Source organism: Cupressus sempervirens, chromosome 5 (assembly GCF_028749045.1).
Source record: "Cupressus sempervirens isolate cs-2001-9-10 chromosome 5, ASM2874904v1, whole genome shotgun sequence".
In the NCBI taxonomy this organism is placed as follows: Eukaryota; Viridiplantae; Streptophyta; class Pinopsida; order Cupressales; family Cupressaceae; genus Cupressus; species Cupressus sempervirens.
The window spans coordinates 719,052,258-719,071,370 of NC_143122.1; the positions used below are offsets into that span (position 1 = coordinate 719,052,258).

The 19,113-nt window shown below is 31.7% G+C and overlaps 1 long non-coding RNA gene across 1 annotated transcript; it reads left to right on the forward strand.

Moving 5' to 3' along the window:
- Window positions 1-599: 599 nt before the first annotated feature.
- LOC149558005 (uncharacterized) lies at window positions 600-4,131 on the forward strand. The gene is made up of 2 exons (XR_016352428.1): window positions 600-814; window positions 3,069-4,131. It is a non-coding gene; the product is annotated as an uncharacterized LOC149558005 (long non-coding RNA).
- Window positions 4,132-19,113: the final 14,982 nt, after the last annotated feature.

Sequence of the window (19,113 nt, forward strand, 5' to 3'; positions counted from 1 at the left end):
TTTTTCTATTATGCCACCTATGCACCTCGAAAATAAAAATTTCTCCTTTTTTATTATTTTTATTATTTCTCCTCTAATTTTCGTCACTTTCTCTCTCTTCTAGAATTTTTTTTTTTTCCAATTTTTTTTTTTTCAATTTTTTTTTTTTTTTCAATAATTTTTCCATGCAAGATGCTCCTGCATCAATAATATACTCTTAATATTTTTATAAAAAAAAAGCAATTATAAGCTCTAAGTGATAAATAGTTGCTTTCAATTAGGAAAACTTTAAATGATAACTAATAGTTTTCAAAGTTTAGGCGATAGAGAAGGAAATGATCATGAGTCAGTTTAAAACTATTTTGAATAGAACTCTTAGATTTATTTTTTTCAAATATCATTAGCCAAGTGGCAACTTTTTCCTAGTGATTATTTTGTTAGTTGCAAATTTTATGCATCATCTCCTGGCATGAAGAGTAGACTGAACTTTATACAAGAGAACAGGCGGATTCAGGGGGTCGAACTGAAAGAAATGGAGAGGGGAACGATTTTATTAGGGAGCAAAGACGATTTTGTTAAAAGGGGGAGAAAAACATTTTTGGGAGAAGGAAAGAAAAAAAAAGAGATTAAATTTTTGATAAAAACCGCAGGAAGAGGGGAGAAAGGCAGCGGTTTTAGTAAAAGAGGAGGCTCACGTTTTTTTTTGAAGAAGAAGGGAGTAGAAGTTGGGAATAGGGAAAAAAAGATAAGGTAGTAGGAGGGCAACAATTTGAGGGAGTGAAATCAGTACTAGAGGAGCAACTGGAGAGAGTTTGTGCTTCCCAAAAACATCCAGGTTCCTTACTGTTTATTTCCTTAAATGTGAATTGATATTAGTTTCAAAAAAAATCTTTTCTCTAAGAACCAAATTTCTTGCTGTCAGAAGTTTTAGTTTTTATTATTATTATTATATTACAGGCATATAGTTGATATTGTGATTTTAATTCTCTGTTACTTGATTGTCTTGACTGTTATTATTATTATTATATTACTTGACTGTCTTTAATAATAATACAACGTATTGAGAAAATGTTTCCATTTATTCTTTGGCTGTTCTGAAAAGAACAAGTTTTCACTATTAAAAATATGATCTCAGAATGGAAATCCGCTACTCCTTGAAAACGAAGAAAACATGTAGTACATGATTCTGTAACTAAACTAAAACATCTTGCATCTACTTTCAGCAACTGTGATATCACTCGTATCATATGGCTATTTTTTTTAATTTATTAATCAGCCTATTATACATTTCATGTTACGGGAGGGATTTCATCTTGCTCAATATTTGATTCCTTTATATTAAGTTGTCATTCTTTACCTGGTGATGGGTGTATGTTGAATAGATGCTCTATGGACTTAAGACTTAAAATAGACTGTAGGAAAATACCAAGTCACCGATTTGACTCTAATTTTTATCCCTACGGCTATATATATATATATATATATATATATATATATATATATATATATATATATATATATAATAGACTGTAGGAAAATACCAAGTCACCGATTTGACTCTAATTTTTATCCCTACAGCTATATATATATATATATATAATTTATTTCTATTATCAATTACATGATAGGGTATTATAGTTGAACTTAACTAGGCTTGGTAATGTTCCACTCGGAAAAGAAAACCAATAGCAGATATATAAGTATCGGCAAACATAAATTGAATAATGAACCCCCTTGAGCCAGAAAAGATATGATAATAGCCATCTATAAGTAAAGGTTTCATAGAAAACTCAAAGTCGGCTCTCATTTTGGCATTGTAATTCCAACTCAAGCCTCAGATTTGTCACAGCCATATGGGAACGCTTAATTACTCTTTTGAAATTTTTTTAACGGCATGTAGTTCATAGTGCAATTATCAAAATTGTTTATTTAGATATTTGAAATGACGTTGAAATTTTTTATATATTTTAGCTTTAAATTTTCCTTTGAAATTGAGTAGCCATTTAAGACATAAGTTTCCATAAAGATTTGAAGGAAGCATAAGAATTTGGTCAATAGTTAGATCTTTTATAATTTTATTCTATTACATGCTGAAATATTGCAGCACATGTTTGTGTAAAGATGATAATTATGAATTTTTATTTGTTTTAATAAAATATAATTAAGTTATTCATTTGATCTATTTGTACTTCTTGAGGAAGTAAATTTTATTGTGGTAGGGTGTTGAATGTGGAATCAAGAGGAGGGTAATTAAAGAAAATTTGAAATTGTATTTTCCATAAAAATTACCTACCAGTGTTTTACATTAAATTGGTTCATGATGCTTGGCCAAGCTCGGTAAAACTTTTGTGCATGTGTTTGAGATGCATTGGTTATTATTACATTGTTTTCCCTCTTCCACATCCTTGTGTATGTTCTACTAGACATATGTGTAAGTAGATTAGGCACATAGGCTACACCAGATCCTTTCGGTCTGATTGTGCCGAGTTGCTAACCTTCTCGTGCCAGGGTCGGGTAGTTCTCCTTAACCGAAGAACCTCGGGGAGCTAACCACTCCATGGTTGGGCGGTTAAAGTGCCTGAACCACTCTTCCGTCTCATGATAGCGGATGGACATTGTTCCGATGACTCGGAGACGAGATTTCATGCAGATGGACACTAAGGTTCGATGGCATGTTATTTTATGTGATTTATGTTATAAATATGCTTTATATCATATGATGTAATGAATATACATTCATGTTTGACGTGCAAGTCAACATAGTTTTGGCAAAAGATGTTATGTTCATATGATTCATTTCCACCATTTATACCTTGCTTTTGTATATGCTATTGATATGTGACCGACTTTTTGTAAGATCAAGTGTATTAGAAAGAATGATGATGAGTAATAATGATTGTGTTTCCAGTCATTCTCGACTTTTTGTCGATATGTATAGATTTTCCATCTCAGAAATTGGATATTGAATTATATATTTTTTTTTGTGAATAATAAAATCGACCCTTGATCTTTCAACATTCATGTTTTTCCGCATATATTTCCACATGTTGGAGTTGTTTGCTTATCTGGTAATTGTTGTTGGAGATCAGTCATTACAAAGTTGGAGGAGGAAAAATGTCAAAGAGCATCCATGGATCCTTACCGTCAAAGAAGGAATATATTGTTACGGTTTAAATGTGGTAACAAAAGAAGTGAAGGCTTTCGCTCAAGATCGTGTGGTACTCGCATCGGTTGGAGGATTACTCCTTATAAGTGGCACTTCTTCAATCTGCCCTCCTCAACTGTTTTTGTTTAATCCGCTGAGCAAAAGAAGCATTCAAATTCTTGAGAGGGAGCGCACCTCTCAAGAGAAAATAGTTTTAGTGTGCAATCCAACAAGGGGAGATTTTGTTCACCTTCCCCCGCCGATTCTTTGGAAAGACAATGGAATACAGGTGGGAGAGATTCTATGGAGGGGGGAGCAATATCATGTAGTTGCAGTGCATGAGAAATTCATAGAAGTTTATGATTTTTCAAAGAAGTTATGGGTCATTGTACAACAGTTATTTGGAAGGAATATTATCAAGGATATAATTTTCTTCAAGGGGTTACTTTTCTGTACAGTGTACACCTTCAAAGTTTTTTTATAAATGGAGTGTTAAGGTTTTCAACATTAAAGAAGATTGCTCATGCCACATGGAGCAGTTATCTCTAGTTAAGTCCTTTAACCTGATGCCTCAACTGGTTGTATGTGGTTCAACACTTGTTCTGATAACGCCGGATTGGCAATTTATAATGTGTCTGTGGGAGTTGGAGTATGGCGATGATCTAGGCAATCTATCATGGAAGGCCATTGTACAGATGCCTTGACATATATTAGAGTTTTTATTTTCCCTCCCAAGTATTTTCCTGGCAACAGAGGATCTTATCTTCTTCTTAAGCAATGAGAGCGGAAAACTAGTCTGCTTCAATAAAGGAAATGCATAATGGAGCTGCTTCGAAGAGAAATTCGTGCCTATTGGTGATCATGCATATCTTTATTACCCAAGGCCTGATATATCGTTCCAGTAATTTTCAATTATTATATTGAAAAATTGGCATTGTTTTTTTTATGTTATGAATAATTATAAATTTCAATTGTTAGTCCCTGCCTTATAGCCAGGTTTTCGCCCACTTTAGTATTTTTTTTTGGAAAGATATAAGAACATTAATGAATGTTAAATGTTTAGGCTGAAAATATAAATTTTTATATTTTAATGCTATTTTTGATTGGTTGTAGCAAATTTTGCTAGTGGTTTTAAAGAATTTAATAAAAAGAAAAATGGATTAATATTATTGTTTAGCCATTCCAAAAATTTGGCATTGAAAATTGATTATTATTAATGTTTACCCATCTATTAAAAGTAAAGTGATTTAAATGGAAGAGACCACTACCATATTAAATGTAATCCTAAATGCATTTTGTTTTGTGACTCCAAACTTTCTTGACAAATACTTCAACCATCTCCTGATTAAGCTGTAATCTTAAATGCATTTTCTTTATTGTGTACCATATGTTTACTACTACATCGTGCATTTGGAAAATTGGCCACCATCAAAAAAAATTCATTTGTCATTAATATTTTGCAATCTGTTAGTGTTTACCTTCCAAAAGTCTTTAAATATCTTTGTTCATTGTTACTATGTAACACTGCATTTTGTATTCTGCTATCCATTACTTGTTTTTGGTTTTGTAGGTAACCATATAGAGATTGTTTATATGTAACACTTCAATTTCTAGAGTGTTTGGGTAACCATGTTGTGAATAATGTATTATTCTTACTTTCCCATGATGAATGCTTTGTTTTTACTCTCTACAGTTGTCATTTCTTCCAGGCCCTAGAGTCGTGAGGATAGAAGGCCAATCTTTGTATAAAGTTTTTCTAAATTCAAAGAACAACATCTGTGCAATGATACCAGGTATGAGGGTTTAAATGCAAATCTTGCGCAAAAGATTAATGTTTTTGCACTTGTATTCGTTTCTATCTGAAGCACTAAACTGCTCATTTATATTTTTGGATAACCAACTATGTTTCCTGCTATCAATAATTGCTCATCTATTCTATTTTTTGTTGTGATAGTGTAAAGGGTTTTTACCAAACAAAGAGCAACTCTCCAAATTAATCTCTTAATTTGAAACCTAGGTTTCAATTCTCCAAATTAATCTGTTAATTTGAAACCTAGGTTTTTCTCTATCGAAACATCTCCTCCTAAAATAGTACCTCCACCACTTCATTAATTTGGTGGGTTTTGCCTAAATTCCCCCCACCAAATTTAGAGCCCATTCATCTCTATTTTCCTCTTTGCTCACTTGAATCGATGAGAATGTTGAAAAGTCTATGTGAGGCCTCCATTAGAACACACTTTTAATAAAAACACACAGTTATTACTAACATTATTATTCTTGTTCTTTTGTGAATTTGCTCCCCACAGATTTCAATTCCTACACCTGCTGCTTGCCGATGTGTTACAACTTTTTTTGGCTTTGTGGATAAATTACAGTGTATGTTTCTCTGTAAGTATAAAACCCATTGCATTTGCAACTCCTTGTCCTACATACTAGTTGTAGACTCTACAATAGCAATTATTTGATTCTCTCCATTCCAACAACTAATGAATTTCATCTAATCACAAGAAGAAGCACCCCCACCTTGCAACCAGTAGATGTCCAATAGTCTAACATTTGTTCATGTGGTAAGAAGGTTTTTTTTCCTTTTCTTCTTTGTGCTTGGTAAAGGTCAGTCTTTTGTAGGAACTAGGTATTATACTTACCCTTCTCAATTCTGATGATGAGGGCACAATCTACTTTAGTTGCTTTGCAGGCATATGTTGCTAGATGTTATGTTGCCTTCATTCTATATTCTTGTTGGAAGGATGCTCTTGCATACTGTTATCTTGATTATTTTTGCTCCATTATCATTGTTCTTTTTTCTTCTTTTGATCTTGATCTTATCTAATAACTAGTGGATTTTAGTTATTTCATTCCATCTCATTTTAGCTTGTGTTTAAAATATGTTGTTGGCTAAGGGTAGACATCAGTAAATTGGTTATTATCAGTTCAAGTCACATTGTTGGATGTATTTAACATTTTGAAAGCTAAATAGTGGAAAAAGGGATAATTATCTAGTGGCTACTCATAGTATTGAAGGAATGCAATTAAGTTGCAAGTTCAGTTTCCTTGTTAATAACGCAATGAGTCAAAGTTGAGCAAGGAAATTCATTGAATAGTTGTTTGTGTCATGAATAGGAAAATCAGTATGCTTTCTAAATGCGTAATTTGGCTTGAAATTTCTTCTCTTCTATCACATGTTTCTCTATTATATGTGAATTTTTAGGAAGATTACACCTCTCTTTTACAATTAGAACTGGGAAATGAACACCTTTGTATCTTTATGTAAATGTCTTCCTTATTTGTAAACTGATTTTTTTGATTCTTAAGGATTAAAAATTTGACATCTTATCCACACATAATTTTGAGCATAAACTTAGTGATAGCAACATAAATATATCTCAGATATTCATCACAAAATTACACATTGAACACTTGCAAGACAAGCTGAATTACATATTATTTATTGAATTCAAATTAACTTCCTAATATGATAATTACATATCGGTTACAGTCATACCCTTTAATTGCTATGCTAGAAATGGTGCACCTCAAGCAAACTTCATTTATGCCAACAACAACACCAATCTCCAAGCCCTAGATATGCACTTCTTTAGCTCCACCTTGGAGTAGCTGTAGGAAGAATAAGAAATTAGAAGTTTGGGCTCCCCTTTCCTGTAGTTCGAAGCCCTTATATCATAAACAACACCCCTCCAAACTCCGGTACACAGCAATAGGTTTGGTCACAATTTGAAGCTCACACTAAACATATTTCTAAATAGACTTTACTTTGAGAATTACCCTGTTCTTTTTATATTTCATGCAGATCTAACAAATAATTTTCTCTGTTTTCTTAAAATGTAGTTCTGTCGCCCTCTATTGCTCTTCTTTTTTCAAAGAATGCTACTTTTGAGTTCGAACAAAAATTTTGCAACATTGAATGATTATTAATACTCAAACAAGGATTAGTCAAGCCAAATTCATTGTTTTCACACATGAAGCTTTTGGCTGTTCTGTAACCATGTTAATTTATTCTATTAAATTTGATCCAAATCATCTATGACTATCTACTGGAGTATGAATGTAATATATATTTTAATAAATTAAAATCAATTTGAAGAAATTATCTCACTACTAAATTTTGACTTAAATGTCATAGATACTTTGAATTTATCAAAGTCAGCATTGACATTACAGAATTAGCACAAACAACACTACATTTGCAGACAACTTTCTAAACCATAAAACTATTTTCTAAAAAGTAGATAAAAATATTGTTACTAATGTTGACTAGGAATGTATGCTTTGAAGTGCGCAGATGCTACTACCTTACCTACGTTTCAGTTATCTATGAAATCAAGTTCATACTTTTTGAAATTACATGACTCAAAAATTCAAAACTTTTTTGACAATCAATTCACTAATACAATGAACTTAAGAAGGTTCTATGTTTAAAAATATTTACTATTAATCAATACAATGAAAATCGTTACAACAAGCACTGGGGTTTTATATATAAATCTTGTATAATCATTTCATCTATTTCTTCTTGTATGCTGATAAGGATGTCATGTTTTCTTTTGACAAATGCATCAGTGCAGGCCTAAATGATTGTTGGACTCTCTTGCAGAGAGATGTTAAGTGGGAAAATGAAAAATAAAATAAAATGGCTATAGATAAAAGAGGTAACTACATTTTTTGTGTTACATAGTTTTAGGATACGACCAATCTCAAAATTTTCCTATTATGTTAGTATCAAAAGGTTTATATTTATATATTTTGAAAGAGGAATTTTTGAAGGAAGTTCCAAGATAGTCATCTTTGATTTAAAATATTCATCTTAATCTTGAAGGTTTAAAGGAAAGTATTCAATATACTATATATCACTCAGTAGGTGTGTGAAATAAAATATAAATATAAATAGATTGGTTGCTGTGTAAAATATGAAAAAGCTTCAATTATTCTTAACCTATATTAGGTATAATGACATGATTTGTGGGTTGGCATTCTTCAACTGTCATCATATATTTATCACTTTTTGGGTTTGATGGTTAAAATCAGTAGCATTTGACAGTTGTAATATGGTGATTGAAGAACTATTGCATTATCAATAGCCTTCTTGCTTCAATGTTAACTTTTCTAAGGCTAAGGTTTTATAATACTTGCTCTCACTAGTTCAACAACTTTTGGCTCAATCCTACATGGAAAACATCTCTCTCCAACCCAGCAAACACCATCACCATTTTGTGCAACTGAAACACCCTCCTCCCAATTGTTGATGATCTCCACATTATCAACAAATGCATTGAAAACATCATCTTTCTAGCCTACAATGACCTCGTGAATAGTGGGGAGTCAGAGCAATAGCACAAATGCCTCCCCTCTCCTACAATGAGGTCATGAAAAGTGGGGCCATTATAACTAAAAATGTTGGATTGCTAAAGGAAGAAAGTAATTTCATGCGTATTTTTTTCATGTGGTCTAAATTATTGTGTACATTGTTATGTTGAAACAATTGTGTGCAGAAGAACTGTATTCAACAAAACAATGGATTCCTGCCTTTAGAGCTTACCTACTTTTAAAAATTTCATACATAATCTGTGTCTATCATGCACAAACTAAAAAAGAATGGCTTGAGTTCTTTCTTTGACACATCTTTATCAACAATTTTTCAGTGTGGATTATAATAATGTGGTAGATTGCGAGCTTAGATCAAGGACAACATTAGATTGTGAGCTGCTCTTCAATAAGATTATTGTAGGTTATGTTTGCAATTTAGACTAATCTAACTGGGTCTCATTTCCCTCGTTGCATGCTGGTTGCTGCACTCTTTGCTCAATGGTTCACTCTATCTATTGGATAACTCGATATTGTTCACTCTCTTGTGAGGATGGATGTTCCTTCAAAATGATTACTTGATGCCTTCATTCCCATCATGATCTTCTATTTTATATCTTAATATCTTATGGAGAGAAACAACCCTTGCGAGATGGTTCTCTTTATGAAATGAATGTGCTTCCTCAGAAGTACTCACTACTGTTTGTTTTTCACCCAATCATACCTTTAATTGGGACTGCAATTGTTGCTACTGTTGCATTGCTTTCCATTTCTAGAAGGAAAATTTTGTCTGTGCCAATTTTCTTTATACAGGTATTTGGTATGTTTGTTTGATGTAAAATTCATAGTGTGGGGTTTGTCCTATGATGATGTCATTTCCAACTTTGTTTCCTTTTGGATGACATCTTTAAGTGTTGTACGATTGAGGGCACTTACCAATCCTATAATTGTTTTTTTAACCCTTCTACAAATGGGTATTGAGTTTACTTTGACAAACCTCTAGTAGCATGACCGATAGTTTGTTATGGTTTTCTATGATCCCATCTTTTAGTTGTGTTAGTTCTTTAAAATACCATATGGGGTGTCCTTGATCAAATATTGTGGAAAGCCCTGCACTAAAAAACATTTAAAAAAATAACACAATCCTCTCCCTTTACATAAGCTCTAAAATAAAAAAGATTGTTGACTTAACATCTATGACTATAGTTCAACATTTAAATTTTAAACAATTTTCTTTAATCATTACGTACACTATTTTTGTTAAAATTTAGGATCTCTGATAGATGAAAAATCACAAATAAATGCTATTTATTTCTAAATTAAATATGTAGAATCACTTGACTTATCTTTCTTTATGTTTGTAGCAGACTCTCTGATTTCTTTCTTCCTCAGCGCTGATTGCTTCCACTGGATGACTGTAAGATAGATATTGAGAATGATAAATGCAATAATGTTATATATCGAATTCTGCAGGTACTGGTATATTTTGTTATGTATGTTATATCTTCTCTGCAGATCAAAGTTCTCATATATATAAATATATGAACAAACATGACCCCGAAGAGTCATGCCTCTATGTGGCCCATGGGCCACGTAGGGACATGCCTCTTTGAAGGCATGTTTGACATACGATATGTTTACATTTGCTACCGCTAACAACAATCATAAAACACAATACAGGTTTGAGACCCGATAAAGAATTAATCCTTGGCTCGGGTAATATCTCGACACCATCATAGTCGAGAACAATATGAAGTTTGTATTAATTCTCAGATTGTGGGTAACATAGAAACCCGACAATGATATCTGATATGTATAACGTGGAAACCGACAGCAAGTCTGTTAAGCTGGTCGATCATAAAGCATTTGTATTCTGTCATAAGTAATAATAATACATAACAGAGGTGTATGTATAGGTACATGTATGCATACATTAATATGAATATGTGTACATATAGATATACCTCTGTCATGTATATCACACAGTAACATATCAAAGTCAAACTAATAATTTCTTATTTCTCTGAATTGATAACATCATAGAGAATTCAGAAATACTTCTCTAGATGCTAAAACATCAACAATTTTAATATTCAAATTTAAATTGTTTTTCAATAAATAAAGTGGGTTAAGATTTTAACTATCACACTTGATAACTCTGCCTTCTAAACCTTTTTGGAAGAAGAGGGGTATAAAAATACTTTCCTACCTTATGTAACTAGCATTGGCTTCTTTCAATGGTACAAGGGTTAGGCTCATAATTTTATATATATATATATATATATATATATATATATATATATATATATATATATATATATATATATATATATATATATATATATATATATATATATATATATCAATTGATGAAGAGATGATTCTAGTAAAAGAGTTCTTTAACATATGATTCAAATAGATAATGAGATGTACATAGTTCAAACTTACTTACAAACCATAACAATTTTATTTCAAAATAGCATATTATTATGTTCCACTATTTTGTAATGGTCTCCGTCTTTGCATAAATTTTTGAATTCATCAATGTGTAATCTCTTAAAAAATGAAGATGATCAATTCTAGAATTTTTAAAGTATAACCCTACATATTATAAATTAGATGAATTAAATTTTATATGAATTAAAGTTGATATCAACATATCTAGACAATAAATTACCTCTTAAACTGTACGACACAAATAGTTAGAATTGAAAGTGATTTGGACCCAAAGATGAGGCTAATACATCTTTGGTAAGTTGTGGGAATCAACTAATAATACATCTCTATCTATAAAAAGAAATTATATGAGCTTCGAACAATATACAATGCATGTAATTGCATGGAGCCTCCAAAGGTAATCCAGGAATTGTTGGTTTTGGTGTTGTTATTAGGGATGCTTTTGCAAAGAAAGTGGGTTGTGTTCCTATCTCTACTTGCCTACAATTTTATGATAGAGAGTAAAAACAATAAATTAAGTATTTAAAAGTATTTCAATATTCAAGTCTATTTAATCATCAGCATAACCTATCGACCAATTGGAACAAGTGCTATTTATATATTTTTCATAGTTCATCTTCAAAATATTGACATATGGATTACACACCAAGATACTTGCTAGTAATTAACTATTTTACTTCATCTTAAAATAAACATAAACTAAACACCTATCGACACATCATTGGAAGCACAAAATCTTGTGACTGCTAGTTCACAAAATTTAAATGTAAAACACATTAGCACTGCCAAAATCCATATCAAAGATGGAAGACCAAAAAATGAACGGATATTTAACCATCGATGTAACCCTTGGACAAGCCGAAAAAAGTGCCAGTTATATTTTTTCACAATTGATCTTCAAAATATTGACATATCCATTGCATACCAAGATACTTTCTAGTAACTTCAAATCAATGACTTTCTATTTCATTATCAAACCAAGAGGCAGGGACTCTAGCTCCAACAAACCCTTGTTATGTTTAAAAACTACCATTATTTTTTTCTAAAGTTTGAATAATTACCATTGAAAGAAAGTTTGGAAGATCTTGTGTGCGATGTACTTGCACCTCCTTCATTTAGCCTCTTTTTTAATGATAAGTTATCTGTATGTTCTACTAATAATAATTAGAAAATATTACATTAGGATTTTTTACTATCAATTATTTTTATTTTTTTTGTAATGTTCAATACATTGTTACTTCTTCACCTTAAACTTAAATTTTCATAAAGTACAAAATAATAAATATAAATTAATAATATTTGAAAAAAGTTAAAATCTTATAGTTTTAAATTATTAGCAATATATAAACTATAATTAATTAGATAAATTAAAATTAAAATTTATTATTGATTTAATTTATCACATACTAATAAATTATCATCTAAAAATAACACGCATAAAGTGAATAGTAAAAAATAAATTAAAATAATTACAAAATATAAAAACTAAACTAGTTTAAATTTGTCAACTTAAATATATAAATAAAATAATCATTTAAAAAAATCTAAATAAAAAATAATAAGTATATAGCAATTCCCACACATATCCTATTAGCTAAACTAATTTATAAAATAAATTTAAATAATTTAAAAACTAAAACTCCAAAAAAAAATTTAAACTTTAAAGTTAAATAAAATGAAGAAAAAGTTAAGAGTGGAGATAACAACTAAGTTTCTAAATAAATAGGAAAGATGAGAGAGTTAAAATAGGAGATAAATAAAAAAATTAAAATTTAAAATTTAAAAAAATATCATCTCAATAAATTATAATCTAAATAATTTCAAATTAAATTAAAATAATATACTTAAGAGAAAAAACAACTATTAATAAAAAAAATTTAGATGGTTAATCAATTTTCTTTTATGAAACAAAAATCTATTAGAGTTCTCATTGTGATATAGAAATATACATTTTATAGTGTTATGATTGTATTTACTATTTTTGCATTTTTTTTTAATCAAAGGTGGTACCTAAATGAAAAATAGTTAGGTTCACTAAAAATTTAATAAGTTTTTTATTTTATGGTTTCTCTTAAAATTAATTTATATTTCATCAATCTACATATAAATCTCTAATTGCCTTATATTTCATCAATCTACATATACTTCCAAGGACACAAAGGGGTAATGACTCAGTATTCGTAGTGGTTGATAGGTTCTCCAAAATGGCACATTTCATTCCATGCCACAAAACTCATGATGTTGTCCATATTGCAGACTTGTTTTTCAAAGAGGTGGTGAGACTACATGGTCTTCCAAGGAGTATAGTTTCTGAAAGAGATACTAAATTTGTGGGGTATTTCTGGAGGACATTGTGGAAGAAGTTGAGAACAGACTTGAAATTCAGTTCCATGCATCACCCACAGACTGACGGCCAAATAGAAGTGGTAAACAGAAGTCTAGGCAATTTGCTGAGAAGTTTAGTTGGGGATAAGCCCAAGGGATGGGATTTGATTCTACCACAAGCAGAGTTTGCTTACAATAACTCTATAAATAGGAGTACTGGAAAATCACCATTCCAAATTGTATATGGGAGTAGCCCAAGGACAGCACTAGAGCTGAGGAAGATAGAACAAGGGGAGAGGACAAGTGCTGAAGCTGAGGAATTTTTTGAACATATCAAGCATCTACATGAGGAGGTTCAAGCACACATTACCAAAATGAATCAAGAGTATAAAGCTAGGGCTGATCAAAGGAGAAGACATAAGGAATTCCAAGTAGGAGATTTAGTCATGGTGCACTTACGAAAAGAAAGATTTCCAGCCGGTACTTACAACAAGCTAAAAATGAAGAAATTTGGCCCCTGCAAAATTTTGAAGAAACATGACTCAGGAAATGCATATGAAGTGGAGCTGCCAGATGGTATTCAGATTTCTCCCATTTTCAACATTACAGATTTAACAGAGTATCATGATGATGGTGTAGATGAGGAGCTGGTGTTAGAGCCATGTCCAATTCCTGCTTCTAAGAAGGAGGAGATAGAAGACATTCTAGACCATCGTGTGGGTAGGAGTACTAGAAATAGGCAGTATGAAGAGTATTTGGTGAAGTGGAAAGGATGGCCGATCGAAGACTCAACTTAGATTTCAGCAACTAAGGTTTCCCATTTGGGATTTCCTCTACCATTGATAAAGTGACAAGGTCACTTTTCAATCTACCCTGGGTGTCTGATGCAAGAGCATCCAGAGGTATAAGGGCAATCCTGTGTCACCCAAAAAAATGTACTTAGACTTAGTTTATGTTTCATGTCTTTTCATTTTTGGATACCCATCTGGGTCAAATAAAGGTTCCAACTCTCACAGTTCAACTATCAGTGTGCTAGAAAATCCCAAAAAAATAAGAGCATGCAATTTGGCCATCATTTTGGTGACCTAGAAGGTGTGAATTGGCCAGATGAATGTAATTGTGATTTAGAGCATTCTAGAAAAAGAATCGAGTCAAAAAGCGCCACGATTTGAAAGTTATTGCAGTTTTTCGGGTTTTAGAGACCTCCTAAGAATGCTTCAGAGTTAGGTTAGGGGCATTAAATGACCTCAAAAAGGTCCAAAAAATGGGAGACAAGTGAAGCTATCCATAGGGCTATAGAGCGCTTCGAGAGCTTTCTGAAAATGTAAACGGTTCGTCAATCGGAGCTATGGTTCAAAAGTTATGCCTCCCAGAAGTTCGGTTACCATTTTTGGATTCTTCTAGATTTGCACCGACTTCTAACGCAGCTTCTGGAACCTTCTATTTGGTCGGTGGATGCCTACTAGCACTTTCTAGAATGTACTCCTAGTCCTTAACCCTCTGAGGTCTATTTAAAGAGATTTCTAACATTGTAAAAGGCAGTTCGGAGTGGAGTTTGAGAGGAGGTACTAAAAGGAGAAATTATCTCCATATTTATGCTATTGTAAGCCCTTAGGGCATGTCTTGAAGTTTATTTTCTCTGTACTATTTGTACTAGCTTATTTTCTTAGTTAATACAATTTCCCTTTTCTGTTGTGTTCATTCTGTTCTTGGGTTGTGTCCCCATCAGGGTCCTATGACCCCTAGGGAGAAATTAAATTCTTTCTAATGGGTTGAAAAGGGTCATGGGGTGCTCTATGACCCTTCTTAACCCATTGAACAATAACATATGTCCCAAGGGGTCCTAGGAACCCTAGGGATATATTAAATTCATTCTAATGTGTTAAAAAGGGTCATACTATACGCTATGACCCCTTGCGACCCATTCAACAATAACATAAGTCTTTAAGGGTCCCAAGACCCCTATGGACATATTATATTCATTATATTGGGTTGAATATTTTCATTGGGTATTGTATGACCCCTTTTAGCCTAGTCCATGATAACATCTATCCCTAGGCATTGTAGGACCCCTTGGGACATATTATATTCATTCTAATGGGTTAAATCGGGTCATATGGTGCCATATGACCCCTTTTTACCTATTCCATGATAACATATGTCCCTAGGGGTCCTAGGACCCCTAGGGACATATTATATTCATTCTAATAGGTTGAAATGGGTCATAGGGTACCCTATGACCTCTTTTGAATCATTCAATGATAATATATGTCCCTAGGGTTTGTAGGAACCCTAGGGACAAATTAAATTTGTTCTAATGGGGTGAAAGGCATTATTAGGTACCCTATGACCCCTGTTAACCTAGTCCATGATAACATATGTCCCTAGGGTTATCATTTTAATGGGTGACCCCTTTTGACTCATTCAATAATAACACATGTCCCTAGGGGTCATAGGACTCATATGGATAAATTAAGTTTGTTCAAATGGGTTGAAAGGGGTCATAGGGTACCTTTTACCCTAGTTCATTATGAAATATGTCCCTAGGGTTCATAGGGGTCATAGGCTCCCTATGGACATATTATATTCATTCTAATGGGTTGAATGGGGTTATAGTGTATACTATTACCCCTTTTGACCCATTCAACAAAACACATATGTTCATAGGGGTCATCGGAGCCCTAAGGACATATTATATTTGTTCTAATGGGTCAAAAGGGGTCATAAGGTACCTTATGACTCCTTGCAACCCATTCAATGATAACATATGTCTCTAGGGGTCCCAAGACCCCTAGGGACATATTATATTCCCTCTAATGGGTCAAAGGGGTCATAGTGTACCCTATGATCCGTTTTGACCCATTCAATGATAATATATGTTCCTAGGGGTCGTAGGACCCCTAGGGACTAGAGACATGTTATATTCATTCTAATAGGTTGAAAGGGGTCTTAGAGTGTCCTATTTTCCCTTTTTTGCCCATTCAATGATAACATATGTTCCTAGGCATCTTAGAATCCCTAAGAATTCATATGTTGTCATCCAATGGGTCATAAGGGGTCATAGGGTATCTCAAAACCCCTTCGAAGGCATTCAATGATAACATATGTTCTTAGGGGTCCTAAGACCCCTAGGGACATATTATATTCATTTTAGTGGGTATATTATATATCTTATAGTAATTAATTTTTATATTGTATATATTATATCATAGAATATATTAAAATATAATAAAATATATTATAAAATAATATGTTATAATATAATTTTTTTAGTATAATATATGATAATATTATATCTTATAAACTATATGTATTAAATACAACAATTTGTAATTAAAAGACTACATCTCATTGTTTGATTAGGATCACATTAATAACAATAGAAAAGACATGATTTGTATGCCACATGGATCATGGAGGAGACATTATAGACCTCTCTTTAACTTTAAATCCACACCCTCTATTTTTCATGTTTTTTTTTTTTTTGTGTTTAGAGGCAAACTATCGGGTATCATATATTTCAGATACCCAATATTTCATATACCTGATATTTTGGATACTCAATATATCGAGTATCCAATTAGGCTTGGTAATTACTAAGCCTCCTTGGTGAACTCAAAAAATGTGAATTTACAGTGTTTAGGGGTGTTCCAAACTTCAATGAGGTATCTGATGACTTCTAATCTAACAAAATTTAGTTAAACGAAAAGGGTTTCTAGAGAACAATCTTAGCTTTGCGATGATACAATTCCTATTAAGATATATGTTTGATAAGTGTTTATTACTTATTTGTAAATGAAGATACCTATAAGATGTTGATTTACATACTGATTGAGAAATAGCTATAACTTTCAAGCCATAAAATATTTTTGAAATCTGAAAGATGCATCACATTCTATGTTTTGCTAATACAATAAAAAAATTCTAAATTTTGTAATGTTTTGAATTAGTTAAGGTGGTCAAACACAAGCCAAGTTTTCCTAATAACATTGTAGCAAAAAATTAATAATTAATTGTTTCTTTGGAATAAAAATACCCAAAATTATGTCACATCCAAGAATAAGTCTACTCATGATATCTAGAAACTTATAAAACATATTATTATTTGATTATGATAAAGGTGACCAAACCATAGAGATAATGGGTGTTGCACACATTGCATAATATTGTTATATTGTATTATTTTATTTTATTATGTAATGTTGCAGCTAGATGGACATACAACATGTAAAGATTCCTATGGGATATACTTGATGAGTTGTATTGTAACATTGTGATAATATGGATGTAATTATTTAATATTGGGGAAAAAAATTAAATGCGCAATACTAAATGTGGGGTCAATGGGTTAGGTAGCACATAGTTTTAGCACATGGTTTATGTAATTCCACTTGGTGGTTTTATGGGACTTGCTACTATATAAGCAACCACAAGGGTAGTTGTTGATGTGAGAAAGACAAAAGGAAAAAAGGTAAAAGTCGAGTAGGACAAGGCTTGATAGGTTAGCCAAGGGAGCATTTGTGATGGTTGGAAGCATGGCATGAGATGTGTGGATTCATGCTTGTTCACATGGATTGCTTGGTAGTGGCTATGGCTTTGAAGGCTTCCATGGTTGTATTACTGTGGTGATTTTGTTGAATAATACATGGTGATGGATGCTTTTGGAGGCTGGGTATTTCCCTCAATGAGGGTTTCCCAGGGTATATCTTGTGTCACAATTTTTGTGGGTATGTTGTCTATTCTCTTGAATGTGGATTTTAATTGCATATTTATTTAAGATCTATTCTAGGTTATGTGGAAACAGTTATATTCTTTCTTGCAAGTTTCCTTTCATAGACATATAACTACTTATTTTTGTCCTAAATTTTTTGTAACACTGTATTAAAATATGAAATTTTGATAGATTAGAGTAAATTAGTTTTAGATAAGACCTAGTAATTTAGAAACTACATTCAATTTCTTGCAGATTCTATTCTTAGAACTTTTAAATATAAACTTCATAACTAGTTCAAATTGCACGTCAAGTTGGCATAAACTTGATTTGCTAATTTTACACTACCACTTAAGGGTATAGTTTGGCCCACCATCAGGGTAAACTTTAAGAAACCCAACTCAAGGAAAAGATATAAATTATTGGCGAATCTTTCATTATTTTGAAAAACTAAATTATTTGATTGGTGAATCTCTCAATTTTTTTATTTTTAATATTATCTACATTGGTGATTATTTTGGAATCATAATTTTTTAGTAGAAAATATTGGTGAATCTCAATAATAATAGGAAGTTCGCTAATTGTCATGAAATATTACAAAAAAAAAAAAAATTGAACATGTTTTATTTCATAGAAATTATGAGGATAATTACATTATATTTTAAATCAATAGTGAAAACTAAATATTGGTAATATATCCCTAAACTAATAATTATGATAATTATTGGTGAACGTATTTTAATTTCTTTGATAATAGATAATATTTAGTTGAATCATATCTAATCATGTATCGAATATTGTGGCGAATCTTTTAGTTTAATTTTTGTAATAAAATAAATTATTGAACAATTTTAAATATTTTAGAACTAAATTTAATAAAGATGTGGCAATTTAGGTTACATTAACTCTTAAATTATTAGCCAAATTACTTTAAAAAATTCAAAAATTTGCAAATTTGCAAATATTCACCACTAAAAAATACCCTACCCACCATGATCCTGCACATACCCTTAAGGGATTATTTTATTTACCAAAATAATTACTTAACTAATAAGAGACAACATCCTAGATGTTAACTATTGGCCATTTCTGCCCCCATTCAACCCATCATTGATAACTAATCTAAGAGATCTTCAATGGGCTAGTTTCTTTGATGTGGGTTAACATGCAATTTGGT